At 44.7% G+C, this 13,922-nt stretch overlaps 1 long non-coding RNA gene across 1 annotated transcript in view; it reads right to left on the reverse strand.

Annotated features, from left to right (window-relative positions):
* Positions 1–3,741: 3,741 nt before the first annotated feature.
* LOC121155862 overlaps positions 3,742–13,922 on the reverse strand; it is a 273,089-nt gene continuing 262,908 nt past the window's right edge. Inside the window, exons 6-7 of the long non-coding RNA XR_005883760.1 lie at positions 5,548–5,616; positions 3,742–4,401 (exon numbers count right to left, since the gene is read on the reverse strand). This is a non-coding gene — a long non-coding RNA (uncharacterized LOC121155862). The remainder of the gene's footprint in view (positions 4,402–5,547; positions 5,617–13,922) is intronic.

Below are 13,922 nucleotides of genomic sequence, written 5' to 3' on the forward strand. Positions count from 1 at the left end.
CAAGCCCACTTGGGAGATATGGATAGATCAAATAGCATTGCCTGCCACCCATTGGCATATACAAAAGCTAGGGCTCGGGGGCAAGATTAGCTGGGTTAGGCCACCTTACCCACCTGTGAGTTTCAGAGCAGGGAATGAGCCGTGTTAGACTAGGCCACAACACTTACCAGAAAGTGACCAAACCAGATCTAGGAGCAGATTCAGTAGGGAACGTGTGGGCTCACCTCTGTGGAACTGCAGCACCTACAGGCTTGCTTGAAAAGCTGGGGGTGGTGATACACTGACCTGGACTGGACTATGGAACTCAACTCATACTCCTGGGAGCCAGGGCTGGAGGAGGCTGGGCTGGGCCAGGTTGCAGCATCTGTCAGCATACGCAAATGCCACAACTGAGAGCACACTATGCCAAGTAAGGCTGCGGCACCCATGACATGTATGAGATCTGGGACTTGAAGTGGGCCTAGTAGGGGAACTTGGGGAATTTAGCTGCTAAGCTCCAGCTCCCAATGGTGAGCATGAGAGCTAGGGCTCAGGGCTAGCAAGGCCAGAACAGGCTGCAGCACCCAGTAGCATACATGCAGACCCAGTCTGGCAATGGATTTGACTGCAGCAGTCTGCAGCACACACTGGCACACGCAGAAGTCAGGACAGGGTTCAGCCAGGCCTGACTGGACCACAACACCCCAGTTAATATGAGGGCTGGTGCCAGGAGGAGGCCAGCATTGGGATAGGCTGCTGCACCACCCAGCAATAACTGGGACTGGAGGCAGACCAGGCTGATCCAGGCTATAGTACCTGCTGGAAAATGCCAAGATTGGGAGTAGGCTATCTCAGACTGAGGTTGCCACAACATCAACTGGCATGTGTAAGAATCAGGGCTGAGAGCAGGCCTGAAAGGGGAATTTTGTGGACAAGGGCTCCTTTGCTAGGTGGCTGCTTCCACTGTTAAGTGTGAGAGCTGTTACTGGGGCAGGCTCATCTGGGGGTGAGCCAGTCTGGACTAGACTGCTATACCTACTGACACACACAAGAGCCAGAATAGGCACACGCCAGGAGCAGAGACAGAGCAGCAGATCCCAGATGGGCAGTGCGAGAACAGGGTGGATTTCACAGCCCAGTCAGCCCTCTAGAGCTGAATTTGGCGCCATTTGGCTGAAGGAGAAAAAGGCAAGGGAAAGGACTGAGCATACACTGAGCTGGGAGTAAACTCATTTGTGACTCAGAGAACTGCATCAATGTGGCGTTCTACAGGTTCCACTCAACACAGGTCTGGGTAGCCCTCAGACCCGATGGCCAGCAGATCAAGAACTCTAGAAATGGCACATCAGGCACCATTTTATACACTGTGGCAAAAACTTTAGGACTGCAGGGGACAACAGTGAACTGCGCATGTGCTGAGCTCACAAAAACACACTGAGTTCAGTGAACTGCACTGGTTCCACAGGAAAATAATATCGACTGTGGCATCACAGGGGTCAAAATAGGTCCGTGTGGCACCCATACCTAACGTCCAACAGGTTCCAGAAGATCAGCACCACCAACAACGTACCTATATAGAACACCTGGTGTCTCCCTAATCCTGGGACCTCCTCCAACCGAAAGTGGGAGAAAGTTTGTACAGACAACGGTGCAGCCTCAGTGTGGTATCACAGGAGGTAGAGACTGAAAATCTAACGTAACAACCCAGACCTGGAACTTGCTGGAGGGAATGGCACAATTGACTGCAAGCAAAGAGTGGTGTACTAACTGCAATAAGTAAAATCAAACTGTGGACCTGTGGGTAACATAGCTTAGAAACCTGCCCCAAGGAGAAGACTCTGCTAACCAGAAGTACAATGATAAAGAACAAAAGAAGAGACAAAGGCACAATGAATACTACTGAAGACTCCCCTGCAAAGGAGCAAAACCCTATGCCAAACTCAGAGTTCACTGAGGAAGATATCGAGAATATGGGGGACACAGAATTCAGAAAACTCATTGTAAAGCTTCTAATCACCAATGAGAAGCACATACAAGAATTCAAAGAATTTAAGGAATATTTCACACAAGCAATAGCAGCAATAAAGCAAATCAAGGCTGATGTATCAGAAATTAAGAACACAGTAGAGCAAATTAAAAGTACAGTGCAGAGTCTCCAAAATAGAATGAAGCATGCAGAACAAAGAATCTCAAAATTGGAAGATATTTCCTGTCACAAAGGGGAAGCAAACAAAAAGCTGGAAGCAGAGCTGGATCAGGCCAAAAAAAGTATTCAAGAATTGAAAGACACTATGAAGAGGCCCAACATAAGAGTTATGGGAGTCCCAGAAGGTGCAGAAAGAGAAACTGGTTTTACAAATATATTTAATGAAATAATAAAAATTTCCCTAATCTAGAGAAAGAATTGGGAAACAGGATCCAGGAGGGGCACAGAATTCCCAAAAGGCTTGATCAAAAATGATCTTCACCAAGACACATGATCATCAAGCTCTCTTCAATTGAACATAAGGAAAAGGACCTTAAATGTGCATGTGAAAAACAATCAACTGACATATAAAGGAATGCCAATTAAACTCACAGGATACTTTTCATAGGAAACTCTACAGGCAAGAAGAGAATGGAGTGACATATTCTAGATCCTAAAAGAGAAAAATTGTCGCCCTAGGATAACATATCCAGCAAAGCTTTCTTTTGTCTTTGAAAATGAAATAAAATTCTTTCACAGTAAAGAAAGGGTAAGAGAATTTGCCTCTTCCAAACCTGCCCTACAAAGGATACTTCAAGATGTTCTCTTGACAGAGAAGAGGAATAGCACCTACCAAAACCAGAGGCAAATGTGAAGAACATTCCAGTAAAATGACAACAGAAGACTAATCCAATGAACAACCCATACCTAAAATGCCAGGACCAAAGTACCACCCATACATATTAACCCTGAATATAAATGGTTTAAGCTCAATCAAACATCATAGATTAGTAGTCTGGATTAAAAAAACAAAACCCATCTATCTGTTGTCTAGAAGAGACACATTTCACCAACAAAATTCAGCAGAAGCTATATCTCAAGCATTTCTATTTTTTTGTTTTTGTTAGTTTCATCTCTTCAAAACACTTTCTTCTGATTAAATTCTTCAATGATTCATAGATCATACAGTAGCATCATTTTCTTCAAGAATTTCTTGATTCTCTTTTTCATTTCTTCAGCGTCACATTAGTCATCCTGTAGCATGTTATTTAACTTCTTCGTGTTGTTAATTTCTTTTTTCCTCCTAATGTTGATTTTGTTTTGTGGCTCTTCATTTAAGGAGATGTATAGTAGCTGTGTAATGGAGACTGTCATATCTAAGTAACTTGTTATTTAACTTCATGGCATTGTAAATTTTTCTTTTTCTTTTTCTTTTTATTGTTGATTTTCTATTATGACTTTTCATTTGAAGGGATGTACAGTAACTGTGAAATGGAGACTAACATATCTAGATGTGAGGATACAATGTAGTATGCATTTCTACTTCCAGACAAAATGGACTTACAATGAAACTGTTTACTATATCTTGACAACATGCCCATAATGTTGGATATATGACTGTGTATGAAGAACTATATGTTAGTAATGATATAGAGGAACTAGGCGTGGGGGGGAAATTGGGGAGGGGATAAAGGAAATACCAGGAGGCTATGGAACCTGTATCATAAAATGATAATAATAATAATAATCATAAATATTTTTTAAAAATAAGACGCAAATAGGGAGAAAATATCAGAAGAGAGATTAGGCAAATGAGAAACGTATCAGACAAAATAGACTTCAGGATTACTGGAGATATGTGATGATGATAAAGCGGCCACTAACAAGAGACACAGATAACAATGACTCGTGTTATTCCTCCAGTCCTGTAAAGGGAAGGAGAGAGCATTCAGGGCACCTTGGATCCTACACTGCAGTGGCAAATGGGAAGCATATGTATTTTACTTACATAATTTTCTACTAAGTTTTCCCAGCATAGCTTCTCTCTGCCACCAGAACATGAACTTCAGCAGTGTAGGTATTTGTCTGATGTATTCACTTCCACATCATCAACACCTAGACTGGTGAACAATGTATGCAAAGTACCAAGTAAATATTGGTGGAGAGTAGACATGCATGACCGAATAAATGAATAGAATGCCAGTGGAGCACTTAGAGTGTACAGCTCCCTGAATACCATTCCCCTGGCCTGTTTTCCTTTCTTCCCACATTCAAGGAAATGTATCCGCTGGTCACTGTAAGATTAATTTCACCGCTTGGACATGTTTTCATCTCAGTGAAAATACTATGATTATTTGGCTGAAGGCAACAGGAAATGACCAAGAGCTGGAATGCATGACACAGTCTTTGGCTGAAGAAACCGGACAGTTTCTCTGCAGTGTAAGCCTGATGGGGCCCTGGAATGGGAAGCAGAAAGATGTTTTAAATGATTTTCAAAGGAATGATACATTTGGCCTTCCAGTTATTACACTTTAATACATCCGACACTCAACTTGCAAAATCCAATTGCCATTTTCGTCAGACTGAATTCTCCTCACCACCTCCCCCCGCCCCCCCGCCCCGTGTCTGGAGAAAATGATAAGTCATACCCCACAAAACAAAGACTTAGAGTTCTGTCTTCTGGGGACACAGCTTCCTGACAGGACGATGAATATTGCAGGACGATGAATATTGCAGACCTGCTTCCCAGACAAAGCCATCCACATAGGTTTATGTAGCGGGGTGGAGGGGGGAGTAGAGCAACTGGAAAGAGCAAGGACCCCCTGATTAAATCTACAGACTATATGGTCCAAGACAGAGTGTCCCATTGTACAGATTAAAATACCAGAGCCCATAGACAGAAACAGACCTAAACTAAGGCCCTAAGACTTGCACCAAACTACTGTTGACTAACTCCACATCTCCTAATACCAAACCAAATGCTACTTTCAATATTTCACAGTCATTTTGCTTTTGATGCAAACACAAAATATGTGCCACCATCTCTGAGGAATCAAGTGTGTTTATTAATATTTGATTAATATTGATTAATATTAATCAAACTGGTTAATATGCAGTTTGGAGGTGAAAGGCATGCATAGAATGCAATAAGATTAGGGTCTGTGCCTGAGTGGAATGCTGATTTAAACCTGGACCCTCTGCTTAGCTGTGTGGTTGTGAATGCATTACAGAATGTTTCTGTTTTCCTGTCTGGGAGACTGAAAGTATACTCTCGTCACATGGCTTTGGTCAAATTATATAACTTCATCTTATAAACATTAGCTATCATCAATGACACTCTCAGCTCTAAGCAGTTTTAAGAACAGAAGCACACAGTATTTTAAATAATGACATCACAATGAGAATTTTCCACCTAACCATAGTATAATAGCCAAATCTACAAAGTGCCTATCATTTAGGAGACAGACCATTCAGTGACAGATCATGTTCCAGCAGTCCAAAGAGAGTGGATGCTTCAATCAAAATAGTCAAGGCACATTTCTACATCAAATTGTAAAGACTTATTGCAAAAAAAAAAAACACATCTTTTTCATGTTCCTTACCTACTGCTTGTCCCAGCTGGCCTGTAGTCCAGGATTCAGCTGTGGAGCAGTCTCCTTCTGAAACATCACCTATCATAGCATGATAAAAGAGTGACAGACAGAAAGTTATGTACTGTCTTCTTTCTGGCGAGGACATGTGCCTTGCACTCACACGTCACTGGCCAGTGCCAGTCCCAGGATGAGGCTGCACACTCATGGACAGGGAAGTCCTTTCTCAGGACACACAGTGAGTGTCTGTGAGCTCCAATGCCAAGTTCCACGGTAGACCAGCTGCCCTCTGCAGAATGGCCCTGCAGAAGTCACAGAGCTCAGAGTTGAACTATTCAAGTCTAACCAAAATGGCCAACTAAACAAAAGGAATCTTCAGATGGCACAGAACAAAAACCAACGCCCAATCTAAAAGACCACAACCAGGTGGTGTGAAAATAGAAGTAGATTTTCACTGTGTCAAGAATATTAAAAATAGTAAAAATAAAAATATGACACAAGGGTCGTAGTTTGCATAGAAGCTAGGGAATGGAGTGGGGGCATAGAATATGAGTGTCACTTTCACCGGTGACATGAGAAAGGGTTCTAACCATTTGGCAAAAGCCTCCCAGTGCACTTAGCAAGCATGCTTTACAGCGATATCTATAAGATACAGTCATAATAAGAAATAGCTCTCAGAGTGCCCATTAAATGAAGTCATGACCCACTGAAACAGGCTCAGCTCGGCCCATGGTTCCTACAGATGCTCACAGAATGCTATCATGATGTGCACCTATATGTACATGTCTACATTTATACACACACACACAAATATTTTAAGCTTTATGGGGAAATGGGATCAGTGAATATGTTTATTTTGGTACAAAAACAATTCAAATCACTGCAAAAAGCTCATGAAAATGCATATTGTGAAAAATATGCAAGGATATACACATAAATGATATACAAACATACAAGGCAACTTCAAATGTTGATGGAAAAATGAACGAAAAGGTCATGTGCATTTCCAATTACCCCTCTGAAGTCCCCTTCCACACAGGCACTGGGCCACGCAAGAAGCTGGGAGCCCTGAAACCTATCCAGCACAGGTGCCACCCTAGGTGGTACCATGGCACGGCCAAGAGGCCCCACATCTGCCCTGTGCTCTAACATCTGCAGGCGGGTTGCCCTCCGTTCCCTGCTGAATCCATGAAGCCCATGAAGTGCATGTTCCCACAGGCAGGGAGCGGCGAAGGCAAATCCCAGCCCGACTTCACCTGAGGCCTCTGGCGTCTAAGTCCTGTGCTCTGTCTGCAATGAAATCTTGCCTGTAGTAAAGTTGTGGTCACCTTCTGTTCTCCTGTCCCCATCCCTCTTCCACCCCCCCCCCAACAGCGACTTCAAAGTGACAGTATTTGAAAAATAGCGAGACTCGATTATGCTGCTTTCCATTCAGGCTGCATGTCTCCCTCCCAGCCCTCCCGGCGAGTCCAACCCAGGACGTGACTGGCTGTGGGTCGTTTCCGTCCCTGTTCTGGGCTCCATCTGCCCTGGCACAGAAGGCTAGGCCTGCTTCTCATTGTAACAAGGTTGCACTAATTAACTGTGTTTGATTTTGCATATGGAGGGAGAATGCAAATGAATGCAAAGCAGTATGCAAATCAGCAACATCCTGGCTCTCCCAAAGAACCAGCCTGTGAGACTGATGTCAATGACAGTGTATATTAATAGCCCATCTTAGGAAGGCATGCACAGTTTTTTTTTTTTCTTTCAGAAGAGCCACGCACCAGGGTTGTTCTTTCTTTCTTTTCTTTTTTTTTCTTTCTGGAATAATAGTGACTTTAGATTGAATTCCAAGTTTATGATCCTTGACAAGAAGCCCATGGTCACAATGTTATATTTTCTACAGAAGGCTCACATAGGCGATGGGGGTTGCTGGAAACAGCACAATCTTACAAACGAAACTATACAGTTGCAGTTCAAAACCCTGCTTCCTGCTTGGACAAGTTCCTTAACCTGAATCATGGTAACTGAGCCTCTACAAGAGCTATCCGGGAGGACTGCGGGAGAAAGGTTTGCAATCAACTGAAGCACAGCTGGTGAGGGGCCCTTGTTCACTGCTCGCTCCACACTCCTGCCTTCTCCCTTTGGGGAACTAAGGAGGCAAGCAGGAGGCTCATCTCCTGTATCTGAGCAGTGTTGCTCGTTATTCCACTACTTGTATCTTTCTCATACAAAGCTCTGAAAGAAATCCCTAGCCCCTATTATTGCCCCAGGAACCACAGGACTCTTCCTGTGCGCTTCGAACGAGAAGACGCTGTCCTGCTCCCCAGCAGTTCTTCCAAGGCCTCCTCCATCATCCACCCTTCTCTGTGCGATGCATGTTTGCAGAACACTCCAGGAAGTCAGACTTAAATCCTCAAAATGCATGAAGGCTAAGCTCAGCTCCCTGACACGCACTCCTACCTTAGTGCAGGAGGAGGCCACAAGGACACAGGCAGCATGAAGACAGGGAAGAGTGCTGGCAGTGCCGTGCTTCCCAGGTCTCTGTCGCAGTGTTGCACACCTGCACGTTCTGACCGTGTGGTAACGTCCCGCCCTCCCCACTGCACTGCAGCTTATAACTGCACCTCAAGCTGCCTGCTCACTCACCCATGGGCGACAGCACCATGTTATCCCAGGAAGCAAATGCAGTCTCTGCACTTCGCTACTTGTTCTAAGTGTCCAGACACTGCTCTCAGTGGGCACTGGACTTCGGAAGTGCCACAGCTTCAATAGAAAATAGACCCGGGTATCCCTGCCCTCTCCACTTGTCCTGCTAGGACTGCCCTCAACAACAGGGGATCCCCTGCCCTGGCTGAGCTGTGTCCCTTCTGCCTTTTAGAGGGGTTTTTTTTTAGAGATGCTCCATATGCCTCAGGGCTAAAATGCAGTGGCAGCTGTGAAGTAACCAGCAATGGCTCTGCGTCCCCTCCTCGCACTTTCTCAGCACGCTCCTGGGAAGGTTGTTGGCATTTGGCACATGAAGAGAGTGACAGGTGACATGATGGCACAGAGGCATGGCCGGTTCTTGAGCCCAAGCTCATCCCCTTGCTCTGAGGAAGAAAACGGTCTGAAGGCCTAGACGGACATTTCTTACTGCCAGAAGGAATCTGACAGTCTCTCCAACAGGACTGGAAAGACACAGAGCTTGGTCCTTGAAACAGACAGGGAAGGGCAAAGGCAACCACTATGCACTATGCACTCGGTTGGAAGTGGAAAGAGGACAATGCAGGAAAGAATGAGGAATCAACAAATGAGGGAGCGAAGAAAAAAGGAAGGGGGGAAGAGAAAGGGAAAGAGGGAGAGAAAGGGAGGGAAGAATGAAGGAGGGAGGGAAGAAAAGAGGGAGGGAAGGAAAGAGGGTGGGAAGGAGCGAGGGAGAGAGGAAGGGGGAAGGAAAGAAGGAAGGAAGGAAGGAAGGAAGGAAGGAAGGATGGAGGGAAGGAAACAATGACAAAGGACACAGGCAGGAAGAAGGTGAATGGAAGGGAGGGCAAGCAAGTAACCCTAGAGGGAAGAGTGGGTTCTCCATGGAAACCAAGGTTCCTGTAAATCACTTCCCAGGCAGGATGCGGGATGATTACTCTGGCTTTGACAGCTGAATCTGAAAAAGCACTCCTACCAATCACCAGAGCCCTGCGGCACCCACCTCCACCAGGTGCTGGGATGGGAAGAGAAAACCAGCCTCACTCATACTGCTTTACCTTAAACACGCCTTTTAGACAAATACATTGCAGAGATCACTTCGCTTTTTCTCTTATTCTCAATTGCTGGGAAAGGGAAGGATGGGCCAAGGAAGACAGGAAACCTTACTTACCTGTCATAGAGCCAGGAAGGGTCTTCCACCCGGACCCAGCAGTTGGAGGTGAACAGACTGAGTCTGAGACTCACCACCACTGCCAAGGCAACAGGGCCTGGGAAACCACTCAGGTCTTGGCCCTCTCCTCTGCATATGAAAGGAGATCTGCCCAGGCTCTCATGGCAAAGTTGGAGGGACTTAATTTATATAAATGACTTCTGCAGAAGAACTTGGCACAGGATCAGGTACTGGCAAGCCATTTCCCTCCCTTCCCATTTCTAGTACTACTTATCTTTGGGTCCACTTTTCACAGCTTCAGTTGCGTGAGGTCAACTGTGATCCAAAAACATTACACAGAAAGTTCCAGAACATTCAATTAATAAATTTAAAATAGCATGTCATTCTACATAGAGTTCTCCTCACGTTCCATCATGAATCATCTGTAGCACCAAGGTATCCACACTGCACTGGGTAACCACCTGTTAGTCCCTTAGCAGCAGTCTTGGTTCTCAGGGTGACACTTCCTTAGTGCTGGTGTTAAAGTGACCCCTTTGTACTTACTAGCAGTCCCAGGAGCTGGCAGTGTGACTCAATTGGTCCAACTGCTGCCTGTTGTGCTAGGGAAAGGAATTCCATAGGAATACAGAGCCCAGCCCCTGCTGTTCCTCTTTCTATCCAGCTCCCTGTTAATGCACAGAAAAGATGACCCAAACACTTGGGAACCTGCCACCCATGTGAAAGACCTGCATGCAATCCTCAACTCCTGGCTGCACCCTGGCCCAGACCTGGCTGTGGCAGCCATACAGGGGTAAGGCAATGAAAGCAAAATATCTCTCTTTCTCTATCTCTTTCTCCCTCTTGCCCTACTTGCCTCTTTCTTCCTTTCTCTCTTTGTGTAACTCTGCCTTTCAAATAGATAAACAAATCTTTTAAAAATAAAATAAACAGGTAACATCCCCAATGTACAATAGCAGTGATGCCAAAATTTAGCTATGTCAAAGGAGAAGCTGTGCAGTGCATCTGAAAGGAAAAAAGAAAAGTTCTCAGTTTCATTAGAAAAGAAAAAATACAAACATGTACATACAGGAGAAGTGGCGTATGTAGGGAAAAGAAGTCCAGATGAGCCCCAGTACCACCTGCTCTTTCCATCACCCACGGCGTTCTTGAAAGGATCCTGCACGAAAAGGGGGGATCACTTTATTTAACAGAAAAAAGAGATTGATTTGTTCCATTTTTACATTTTTTATGATACATTATCATAGGCTCAGGGATTTCTCCTCCTCCCTCTCCCCCGTCTGATTTCCCCTGTATTATTATAATAGTATAGTCCTTCAACAACAGTCACAAGTCTATCCAAGTCTATCATTCTGCTATTTAAATGTATCCTGACATTGTAGAAATAGACAATACTCCAGCATCCTATTGTCAAGATATATTTAACAGTATATCTTGGGCCCAGCACAGTAGCCTAGTGGCTAAAGTCCTTGCCTTGCACATGCCGGGATCCCACATGGGTGCCAGTTCCATCCAGCTCTCTGCTTATAGCCTGGGGAAGCAGTCGAGGACAGCCCAAGGTCTGGGGACCCTGCACCCATATGGGAGACTGGAAGAAGCTCTGGGCTCCTGGCTTCGGATCGGCTCAGTTCTGGCCATTGCAGCCACTTGGGGAGTAAATCAGCAGAAGGAAGTCTCTTCTCTTCTCTATATATCTGACTTTCTAATAAAAAGAGTATATCTTAAATTTATATATTTTATCTATTTATTTATTATTTGAAAGGTAGAGTGACAGAGAGAAGGGACGTTGGGAAAAAAACCTTCCATCCACTGCTTCACTACAAATGGCTATAGCCATCCGATCTGGGCTGGGTTGAAGTCAGACAGCTGGAGCACCGGCAAGGTGTCTTATGCGAGTAGAAGTAGCCCAAGCACTTTGGTCGTCGTCTTCTGCCCTCCAGGTGCATAAGCAGAAAGCTGGATCAGAGCACCGTGGACTCAGAGTGGATCCGTGTCAGTCCTAGCACCAACTCTAATAGTTATCTAATAGTTATTGCTGCATAGTAAATTATTCCAAAGCCAGGGAACTGAAACAACAGGAAATTGTGATGCCACTTTGGTGTTTCAAGAATCTGAAAGAAGCTTTTCAGGTGGTTCCAGTTTAGGATCTCCCACGACGTTGCAGTCAGGAGAGTGGCTGAGGCTGCACTGTCTGAGGGCCTCTCTGGGACTTTAGGATTCATTTCCAACAAAATTCTTCTCAGGCCTGCTTCCAGAAAACCTTCTCATTCCCTTAAATCCTCTTATAATCTGCTGCTCAGGAACAACACACACACAGGTGCTCCCAAAAGTCTGTGAGGAAATGGAATTAAAAGGTATGAGTTTCTGGCACAAAGAACTTTGGAATCCATGCAGTTTTTCCATACTATGTATTTGAGCTTTAGGAAGATTTCATACATGTTCTGGTTGTTTTCTGCTTGCCCTTTGTACTCACCCAGATTCCTTTTCTGTATCCCAGAAATCTGTCCCCAAAAGAAAACGCTCTCCACACTCTTGCTTTCTAGATCCAGTTGGGCTCATCCAATCAGAAGTCCTTGCAAGAGACTGGAGGGCAGGAGGAGGGGAGATTGGGCATTTCTGTGCCCACTCCACCAAGGCCATAGCTCAGTGGGTCTACGCTTCTGGAACACACCTGTCAGCCCTTCCTTCTTGGCTTTGCTCCTGGTCAGTGTCTGTTTATTCCTTCAGGTAATCTCATCTTGTGAATTCTGGGAAGCCTCACCATCTCTTGTTGACTCCTTAACTCTTCTACGTTGATGGAATACTCACAGCAAACCACCTCAAGTTCTGTGCTTGAAATTCTGTACACTGGTGAGTTGAGCTGGGCTCACTGAGGCAGTTGCACTTAACATGGCGTTGATTGGTTCATCTGTACAGTCAATCAAAATATCAGCTGGCCCTGGGTGGTGTTGACTGGTGGCAGTGGTCTTACCTCCAAGAGGTCTCCAGCAGGCTAGAACATCATTTTTGTCTGTTGTTTTATTTTGTTTCCCCTAGATATTTTTCAATTTTTACACTTCATTTTATGACACAGTTTCATAGGCTCTGGGATTCTTCCAACTGCTCCCCATACCCTACCCCCATGGTGGATTACTCCACCTTGTTGCAATATTACAGTTCAAATCCAGTCAAGATTCTTTCATTGCAAACATATACCAAGCATAGAGTCCGGCATCTTATTGTCCAGATAAATTCAACAGTTTCTTGGGGAGACCATCTCTGGTCTGAAAGCAGAGCTGGCAGAATATCATCCCGACCAATTAAAAGCCACAACATAACATCAACAACAATTTACAACATTATGGAGTTAACTGACATGGTATTGAGTGACCCATATGTTAGAAAATAGCACATCGTTTTTGTATGATGTCAGAAGCGTTACAAAAGCATGAGGACATTCTTGAAAAGGTCTCTAGAATTTATCCCAAGTTAAACAAAGCACAAGCCCAGGCTAGATGAAAAGGAATCGGAAAAATAGATTCTGCATTTGGATAGAAGGAGTGGCAAAGAGGAAGTGCACGATGAGATGAGAGGGAATTTGTGACCATGAAAGAACCAACCACCCTGTCAACCCTATACCCGACTGCTTCCTTTCCAAGCCCTTGGAATCCCAGCTGAGTGTGCTGTCTCCTTCCTGCTGGGGCGCCGACTGGCACATGTGTCATACAACGACTGTCCTTTAGACTGTGCATCGTGCTTAATACCAGGTTTTTGAGATTCACCTGTATCTGTCGCATATGAGACACACTCCTCTGTTAAAACTGTCTGTGTGAAGTCGGTGCCTGTTTCCCTGTACATGGACATTTGCTTTGCTTTTGGCCTCTTTTTTTTTTTTTTTTTGCTATTACAGATATCATATCTTTTCTTCACACATGAGCGTTCTCTAGAGAATATGTTTAGGAGAAAAGTGGCTGCAGTGTGACAATACCGAGTAACTTTCCAAAGTCAATACAGTCTTAAATAGAACAAACAGAATTTGAGAGCTGAACTAAGTTGAAAGACTACGTTCACCTTACATTATGCAACTGTGTGCTTTGAAGAACTGAAGCAATGGCTAGTTAGACTGCACCTCCAACCCAATCTAGAAATCCCTTCAACAGTATTCCCAGGAGAGCGTCAAATTACCTTTTCTTGAACTCTTGAAAAAAATCCATAAGGAAAGCTTGAGGCTATCATGATCATCCCCTTTGTGATTCAAGAACAATTTTGAGGGGCGAAAAAGCATAATTGGTTCTTTTCATGGCACTGCTGAAGCATGCACTAGTCTCCTGGGATGTGTGGCAAAAGGCAGAAGGGACAGGTGATAAAGGCAGCACAGGAGTTTGGGAGCAGATCCCAACAGAATGCTTCCCCTGCTAAGAACCTCTGCATTGCGTGAGGGCCATGGGAAGCACTAAATAGGCAGGATAGGCAGGAAAGACGCACTCCCAGTTGTCACTTTCAGAAACTCATCCAATCCATTGTGTCCTAAGTTACAGCAGAGGGATAGAAGAGCGAAAGGTTACAGTGACCC

This window comes from Ochotona curzoniae, unplaced genomic scaffold, assembly GCF_017591425.1.
Source record: "Ochotona curzoniae isolate NIBS_2020 unplaced genomic scaffold, NIBS_Ocur_1.0 contig_3190, whole genome shotgun sequence".
Lineage (NCBI taxonomy): Eukaryota > Metazoa > Chordata > Mammalia > Lagomorpha > Ochotonidae > Ochotona > Ochotona curzoniae.